Source organism: Calidris pugnax, unplaced genomic scaffold (genome assembly GCF_001431845.1).
Source record: "Calidris pugnax isolate Ruff unplaced genomic scaffold, ASM143184v1 scaffold28, whole genome shotgun sequence".
Lineage (NCBI taxonomy): Eukaryota > Metazoa > Chordata > Aves > Charadriiformes > Scolopacidae > Calidris > Calidris pugnax.
The window spans coordinates 16004154-16013172 of record NW_015090842.1 but is presented as its reverse complement, the minus strand read 5'-3'; the positions used below and the strand labels follow the sequence as shown (position 1 = coordinate 16013172).

General features: G+C 41.9%; 1 long non-coding RNA gene across 1 annotated transcript; it reads left to right on the top strand.

The window, feature by feature from the left end:
• The first annotated feature begins 4979 nt into the window (after nt 1-4979).
• LOC106888157 lies at nt 4980-8945 on the top strand. Its single transcript, XR_001412049.1, has 3 exons — nt 4980-5146; nt 6989-7163; nt 8794-8945. It is a non-coding gene; the product is annotated as an uncharacterized LOC106888157 (long non-coding RNA).
• The last annotated feature ends 74 nt before the right edge of the window (nt 8946-9019 follow it).

Sequence of the window (9019 nt, the reverse complement as noted above, 5' to 3'; positions counted from 1 at the left end):
CAGGAGCGGCCCCGCCAGGACGGTGACCGGCCCCGGGGCCCGCAGCGCGGCCGAGGCTCGGGGGCCGCGGCCCGGCGGGGTGCTGTGAGCCCCCGGGCGGCCGGGAGCCCGGCGGCAGTGAAACCCGGGCTGCTGAAACACCTTCAGCGCCCCGGCGCGCTGGGGAGACGCGCTGTGCCCCCGGTACAGGATGCGCAGGGACCCCGGGGCAGGTCCCGGCGGCTGCAGGACCGGTGGTGGGGGTCAGACCTGGTGTGGCTTCGGTGCCCTGTTCGGGAATACTTTCTGCAGGAGCGCGAGTGGCACAAGGGAACAGCTGAGTTAACGGAGCCGGGTGAAGCTGCCGTTTAACGGACCCGGTTTGGGCGCGGCCCTGCCCTGGATGGTGTTCCCCTTCATCACCCAGCGTCGGGGGGTTAGAGAGAGAGAACTCATTAAATAAGGGAAGGGAACAGAACTCTGCCAGAGGAGAAGAGCTGCTCAGCACAGGGTGATGTTCAAGGGCTCTATTCACACATTCGGCATTTCCAGAAGACAACGTTTACTTCTAGAGAAGATTGGTTTTTAAATCACGTAGTTTTCTAAACTGACGCCCCAAATGGCATTTCAAAAACACCTCTGGAATTTGCTACTGCTAGAAATGGACTCCCTACAAAGAAGCATCTTCGAAAAAAGTAGCATACAACCATGTATGTAAGGTGCTTAGAATAAAGTTGACATAAAACCAAACAGTTTCCTAGTCTCTTAGCATCTTTAACCCCCCTCTAACAGGTTTCTATGTAATTAGTACGGTGCAGTTCACCATTAGCTAAAGCAGAGGCTGCTCCCTGTAGGTCCACAGAACCTGGAGAGTCAGCGGGCAGTAAAATTGCATTTTAAAGTCATGTGTAATATTTAAGGAATAAATATTAGGGACAAGATACTAAGATTTCTGCATGACATCCTCCGTTTTGCAGAGGGGTGGCAGCAAGGCCAGGCTATGCCCTGCCGATCCTCAAGGTGGCTATCTCTGCACAGCTGTACCGCCGCCTTGATGCTACCACACAATGCATTGGCCTGCCTGCTGTAAATCCCGTTCTCCCCAGTTTCATTATGTTTACGTTTTGGGTATAAATAAAATACAGGTGGAACGTGACTGTAAGCACTAGCCTAAGTACACCATAACTACATTTGAGAGGAAAAGGGGACGGACGCGTTATAAGAATGGAATATCGAAATACTTGATAGGAATGACTGCATGGGGTATAGACCTAATAACTCAAACCCAAATATTTTAAAACATTTTTGTATCCTGTGTAGTTATGTGCTTAACCCTCTGTGATTTCAGCAGGAAAACCGACCGACGTGGACCATTTAAAAGCCTGTCACTCTACAGACAGAACAGTGCTTGTGAAACGCAGCCCCAGCTAACACCCCCCTGACCCCCGGGCTGGCAGCGGGGCTCTGTGTCACTGCCAGCCCCCAGATGAAAGGCAGCCCAAGGCTCTTGTTTACTCTAGAGCTCCTTCGTACTCCCTCAGAAGTAGAAAGGAGTTGCGGGGTGATAACAGGGCTTTGGCAGTGCAAAAGGGGCCTGTTACGTTTCTTTCATGTTGAAAACCCTGTCAGTAACACCTGCACGAGGTCTTTGCCATTAAACGGCGAATTATTTCTTTTAAACTACACTCCTCCTAAAAGAGACGTGTTTTGTAAAAACAAAGTAGGATAAACAAATTCCACTTTCAAATGACACAACACTATGCCATTAAACGTTGTATAAATAGCATAGAAGAGAATTTAGTGCTGTGCCAGGATGGGGGTATGGTATTCATTTATCACAGCAGCACCCCAAAAGTGCAGAATATTCACGCAGAACAGCTGGATTTTTCTGCTACTTCAAACATGGAAATGGTAGGTATTTATCCAGCTGCATTACAAAAAGAGAGCAAAGGTTCTTGTAGAAGCATCAAAGACAACATTACAGCACTTTCTAAATATTAGTTATGTGATAAAAGGGGACTTGGATAAATACATTAGGTATTTCTGCCTCCTCTTGTTTTTTCTCATTATCTACAGTTCTAATGAATGATTTGGTAAAATAAATAAGGTTTAGTTACATAGTTTGGGGCCTGAGAGGGAAAAGCTGCACAGACTCTATGAGGTTGCCTAAAACTGTATTTCTTAGGGCAGAAGCTGAGGAGTATTTTGTAATAGGGATATTACAGCCCACATTCTTGAACAAGAATAAGACCTTGCTGTGCCTATAATAAAATGCCAATAAAATCTGGCAGCAAACTACAGTTTCTATATAACATCGGTTTATCTCGCAATTTTTCAAGCTGATACCAGCTTTGTATTCCATGGTTAAACACTGTGTCTGTCTGGGTTTATGTAATCTGTCTGATTGGGAGAATGTGAACTGCCCAAATCAGGGGATAAAGCAAGGTTTTGCACTATTGCAGCAGTCCCTTCTGGTCCTTTAACTATCAAAAGCCCAAACAGAGTCTTTCCAGACAGGCATCCTTAACGCGGCATTGCAAGGCTGGCGCATCTTGGTTACCAAGTTTTAGACAAACTTCCAGGTTAGTCTTCCTAAAATGAGTCCTTTCATCTTAAGTTGGTACAGGGGACTTAACTGCTATGACAACCACTTCTATGCACTGCGGTGTTCTGATTTTAACCTTGCCTTGCTCCTCAGTTGTTGCAGAGCACTCTTTTCTCCATGTCCCTGGGTAGATGCATTTTAACAGTGTGCTCTTTATGTGTGCCAGACAAAGTCAGCGCTTTCACAGAATGCAAACTCGGGGGAAGCCAGTGCACGAGGATCCCTTTTTCCACCACTGTGACAAAATATGCTTTTCCACTAAAATCTGCCAGTTTTACAAATAGTCAGATCAATCAATGGTGTAAGTGCACTTGCCGATCTCTCAGAAAAGTATGCTGCCATTGGGAAAATTCCCTTTTTCCACTGTGTAACCCTTTACACAGTATTTGACTGTTGGAAGCGGAGCAGAGAATGTAAAAAGAAAAATACTAGTTATGCATTCTGCTAGCAAACACCACCGTATACTCCAGACTTTTTTGGAGTGTGCTCATCAAGTAGACATTTAGGAAAGTGAAATGCTGCCAGACTAACAACGCTGGGTCCCAGGGAAGGGCCAGGGGCTGTCTGGACCAAACCCGAGCTCGTGGGAGGAGGATGAGGAACAGCCTGCTAAACCTGCTGGGGGTGTCACAGCTCCTGAGCATGGGGAACCCCTTCAGGAACCAGCTGTGACCGTCATCACTGGCTCTACTGAGGCAGGCAGAGTTCTTGCAGAACACCCCTGATTTATAAATTATTTCATATCAGTCAGCCATGCACATAACAACAGATTTCAATTTTTTTTTTATCATCCAGGTTAATTTGATTAGGACCTACTTATTCTGAAATAATTGAAAATAGAGGTAATACTTAATATACTGAAAAATGTACTCTCCTCTTTTCTTTTAGCTTTATCAAGAGCAGGACAATAGCACTAAGCATCACAAACTTTTGGCAACACATAAATTAACAGATTCAGAATTCAAAGCTTAGATACATCTGTGAGTTGTCAGCGTGAGTGAAAAGCACTGAAATCCCCCTTGGTTTTTGCTCACAATTGTAACCAAACCCATAAATCTAACTTTAAAGGAACGAGACTTGAGCCAGAAACCCATGCCTTGTCTACACTTAAAAGGGTTGGCTGGTATAGCTACACCTTAGAGCTGTATTGGCAAGCACAGATTTCTTTTCTGGTGTAACTTAAATCGCTTTCCGCATGGAACATGCTAAACTGGCTAAAGGACTCTGCCAATATAATGGCATTTACACTAGGGCTTTTGCCAGGATGGCTGTAGCTGCATGGGAGTGATTTTTCATCATTCTGACAGCTATTTTGGCAAAACTTCCACATTTAGACTGAGTCCAAGTTAAAGTTGGCATTGTTTTATGTTGCAAAGAAAGCAGCAGAGAAGCGTTGCCAGTTTATGGCCCTGGTTTTACATTATTCTAAATTGTTTGTTCTGAAGGAATGTGTGGGGCAGGATCCATGTGGTCCTTTGGATGTTTGCCTCCCACATTTGTGCTGCATTAAAATCGCTTGGTTTTTCAGCGAGTGAGCTTTGGCAATGGGGAAACTCACATTACTAAAAAAAGATAGCATCCATATTATTCACCCCAGAAACAGCTATCCCGATGCTTTAAAGCAAATTTCCAAAGTGAAGTGAACTGAAAAGGGAAGCATCAGGGCCAAAGGACATGTGGATTAATGCATCGTTCTTCTTTTCTTTGTTGAACTGAGGACAAAGTGTTTAAGCACGGGATTAATTTTAGGCACACACACAAGCCCATTTCAACTCTAGTAGTCACGTCAGATATGATAATGCTCCTTTTCGAACTTTAATTAAGCAGATATTTGAAATTAATCATATGTTTAAGCACTGTGCAGAATTGGGATTTCTGTCAGAAGTGCAAGTTTACATAGAGTGAGGCTATTTATTGGGGTACCATCTGCATTTTCTTTTCTGAACTGGATGGTAAGTCTGTATTTTAAAGCTGTCCCAAAGGGTGTATTTTTCCACATAAGTACATTTACATATTTGGCTCTTTTTTTCCTAATCTCTCTTTGGCTAAGCGTGGGGCTTTTATTTCAGTTTCAGTAATCCACATAAGTACATTTACATATTTGGCTCTTTTTTTTCCTAATCTCTCTTTGGCTAAGTGTGGGGCTTTTATTTCGGTTTCAGAAATCCACGCAGGGAAGTTTACATTGATTTTGTAATTGTATTTACTGTCGGACCCTCTCCTCTGCCAGACTTTGTGTTTGCAGGTGCAGTGCTGAGGCTGGGGTTTGCGGAGCCGCTCGGCGGACGCCGGCCGTGCCTGGCCCGCAGCGAGCGCGAGGGCTGGGGCAGGCAGATAGGAAACTTCATGCGTAATCAGTCAGCACCGCACCAGTGAGCCAATTGGACGAGGAAGTCTGATTTAATCAAGGCTTCTTCCTTCCTTTTTGTAAAACACAGAATGTGCCTGTCGGGAGAGAACACAGACATCTTTCTCTGCGTTTTGAAAATGCGAAGCAGGCTTTTCGTGACTTCGGCCAGGCTACACGTGCACCACAACTAAAAGCCCTTCAGGAGCCTGCAGGTGAGTGTTCTGGGCACTTCGGTTTCTAGTGGCACTTGTAGCTCAGGGAAGCAGTTGGAGTGGCATTTACCCTGAAACGGAACAGGATGGGTGTCTGTTCGAAGTAAAGTTGTGTAATTTGTTGCAGCGGTTTTGTATTGTTTTGGATTTTTTTTAATATGTAAAAAAAAAATAAATCGTAGCTTAATTAAAAGAGCTTACAATGATTTTCAAGCTGGGAAAATGAGATTTTAGATGAAGCTTTCAAGGCAGAAGACTTGCGTATCATAATGTTCACTTCTGCATTCTTCTGTTTACAAGTGTGTTGTGGTTCTCTGGTAAGTCATGTTTTAAAGTAGTATTTTTATATATATACACACACATATATGCATATTTTACGTATATAAAGTTATATATAAAAAGATATATGTCTGGAATATAAATACATGGTTGTTTATAAGGTTATACCAACTCACAACTTAAGGAGGACTAGAACAGTGAGAACGTTCACCTCCTAGTCCGACGTCCAAAAATAAGGGCTTCCCTGATGCTCTTACAAAGGGGGATGACAACATGTGTGTACTTGCTCAACCAAGCCAGGCAAAGGAGGGGTTTCTGTTAGAGAAAACTAGTTTGCACTTCCATTATTTCCAGTGGGGAAAGTAATTGCTTTTCTTTTTATAGCCTTGCAGTTTGCCAGAAATCACCAGGTCTGCTGAAGAAGTTTCCTCACCTCTGCATTGCGTAACTGCCTGGTAGAGGAGGGGAGGCGAAAGGATATGTAGTAACATCCCTGTTCCTAAACCCTCTCATTACTTAAGAACCACTGCTTGGGCCTTGTTTTTACATTTGTAGCAGGGAGACTTAGTTTTTTTAAAAGTAGCTCGTTCCATTTTGTGATTTTCATCTGTTGGCTGGATTGTAAGCAACACCTCTCATGATAACTGACAGAACACAGCGCCCTGGCAAAGTTGTTAGGAAGCTCTTAGAACTTTTTCAACTGCTACTATAACACAATGGTTTAATGGGTAGGGTGTTTTTTTTTAAAAAAAACAAACATCCTGGGGAGACATTTGTGCAGCAGAATGGCCTTTTTGGTCTATGGAGCAGGAGTATATTGTGTTGGGCATTTTATCAGTATGTGGTAAAATAATAGTCCTGGCAGAACAGATCTACTACAAGCATAACATATAGGTTAAAAAGACAAGTAAAAGGAGAATTCTTCTCTATAATAATTAGAAATCTCGGTTTTCCTCCCACCTAGCCATTGTCAGATTCAGTTGTTTTGTTCTCACAGTACAGAAACAAGTCTCTGGGGAGAATTTCAAACTGTGAAATATGCCAAAAGTATTGTACTATTCTAGATATCAGCCCTATTTTGCCCTACAGGTTGCGATTAAAAACAGATGGCAAGTTTTGGAGTCTTAAGAACAGTAAATTCTAGCAGTATAAGAGAGCCAAGCTGCTAGTTATAGTAATTATCTCCAAGATTCTAGTTTATTGGAACTCTTACTTGCAAGCTTGAGGGCAAAATACAAGGAGAAAAAAATCTGCCCCCACTGAAGTTTATGACAGAATTCTCATAATGGAGTTCCCCACCTAATCTTATGCAGCATAACTTATTACAGTTTTCATCTTTGATTTTAATCTGCCAAAAAGATCTCCAAACACTTTCAGTGGCAATGGTAATAGGACTGATAGCTATGTAGATAGTTCTGTTTATTACTTTATTTTTTTATAAAACTGCAGTTGCCCTCGTACAAGTTCACAGAGAACAATGAATAAGTCAATAAAAAAGATTACCAGACTGGATGCTTTAGAGGCACACTACTAAGAAATGTCCTATTTTTTGTAATCTTTCAGTGATAGCTTGCAATGGACCAAGACGCGCACCGCACAGCAGAAAGGGAACTGTTGGAAGCTGTAAGCAGGATTACTACATTTTCTACAAGCCCTTCTGATGAAGAACAAAATCAACCCAAAGCTGAAATTTCACATCAAGAGAGAAAGGAAAACCCAGAAAAAGATGACCTGCAAGGTAGATGCTATCCTTTAATTTTATTTTTCATGTAGCTATTTATGCCATTTATCTTTTATATAGCAAACTTTGCTTTATTTATTGCAGCAGCGGTCCAGATTTACACTGCTATACTCCACTGGAAATAAGCCTTGATTAAACTCGTAATAATAACGTAGCAATAGTGAAACAGATACACATCCTTGTATGTATTTGCACACACAGACTTCTCCTTTTAAATCCCTTGTGTAAATTAAATCTGGAATACATTTTAGGCACACCAGGGACCAAAACAGTGATCATCAGATGGCCTGTCTCGGGAGTGCTTTTTCTGTACATCACAAAATCTGAACTTCTTGGCAGTATCCGCAAGGACACCAAGACTGAAGCTGATCTCCAGCAGTAGTCTCTCACATGCCTTATGAAGAGGCAACACTGAACTTTTACTACGCCTAAGATTGCTGTCATCTGTTATTAAATAAAATGTTATATATAATCCAAAATATATATAATCTCATCAAGATTTTCAGCCTGCAAAGATGTCATAAACACCACCCCTCTTAGGAAATATATGCTTTGTGGAGATTGAGCCAAACCCCAAAAGCCTTGATAATTGAAACTGTATGGCCAAATGATTAAGAACATGTAAAAGTGGGGCCACTGAAGGAGTACTTTTACAATTCTATTTCTGCATCAAGCTGTTATCTTCCCATTCATTTGGGGTCATTCACCTCCACTGTCTGAATGTTAGATACATTACAGACTGACTTCAGCTGACTGCATTGACAGAGACATTATTGATTGGAAACTGGGACTGGTGTGCCCACTGAAATACAAATACTCCATTTCTTTTATCCACTTTTCTAGCCTATATGCCACCTGATGAAAACTGTTGTCAGTAGATTTCAAAGACAGAAATCCCGCTTTTGAAAAGCTGCATCAAATTCCCCTGTAAGCAAACTCTTCAAGCAGCTGTCCTACATTTTTATATATGCATATGTATATATGTTGGTGTGGGTGTAGGGGAAGAGAGAGAGGAAGGGAGGCAGGTATATAAAATATTTGTAGCTGAACTGTGGCTTAAGTTCAGCTACAAAAGAAAAAGAGGATGTGAGAATTCCTCCTTCAGCTGAGCTGGTTATCTGAGTTTCTCCTTTAAGGTTAGTATATTCATGTTTTCTCAGCTTTCACCTGTTACTGCACAAACCCAATATTTGAATAAGGTCAATATTTGAATATATGCCTGAATTTGGAGCTGCATTGTACTATCTCCTCGTTTTAGCAACAAAGCAGCTTCTGCTTCAGAAGACTGAGTCCACATTTCTCAGAGCTACTTTTGGGTTGGTGAAGCATACCTCCTGTCAAACTGTGCCTGAAGTTACAGCCTAGACATACAATACTTCTTGTCAGTATTTATTTCTATAACTTTGTATTCTGTGGCCGATTTGGCCACAGATTTCAGACCACAATAGCTTTTCTCAAAGAATCTGCACCTCCCTTTATTAGCATTGCTATTCCTTATTTTATTAGTCTTTAGGTCTTCCTGTTACAGCAACAGAAATTCTTGGGTGTCCTTTCACAATAAATGCGTAAGAGTTACCTTTCCAAATGTAAAGATTACAATCTGAAATACTACATATTTTTTTCTCAGATTCCAGTGCATCCCTAAGTCCCAACTCTTCAATGACCACTAAGGAGCTTCAGGAATATTGGAGGAGTGAAAAACGCCAGTGCAGACAAGTCAAACTCCTTTTTGAAATCCCATCAACCAGAATTGTAGAGCACCACTTATCTAAATACGTGGTAAGCTAAGAAATGAATATGTAAGATGATCATTAATTTTTATTCACTCTACAGGGGTCTGCACAGCACACAGC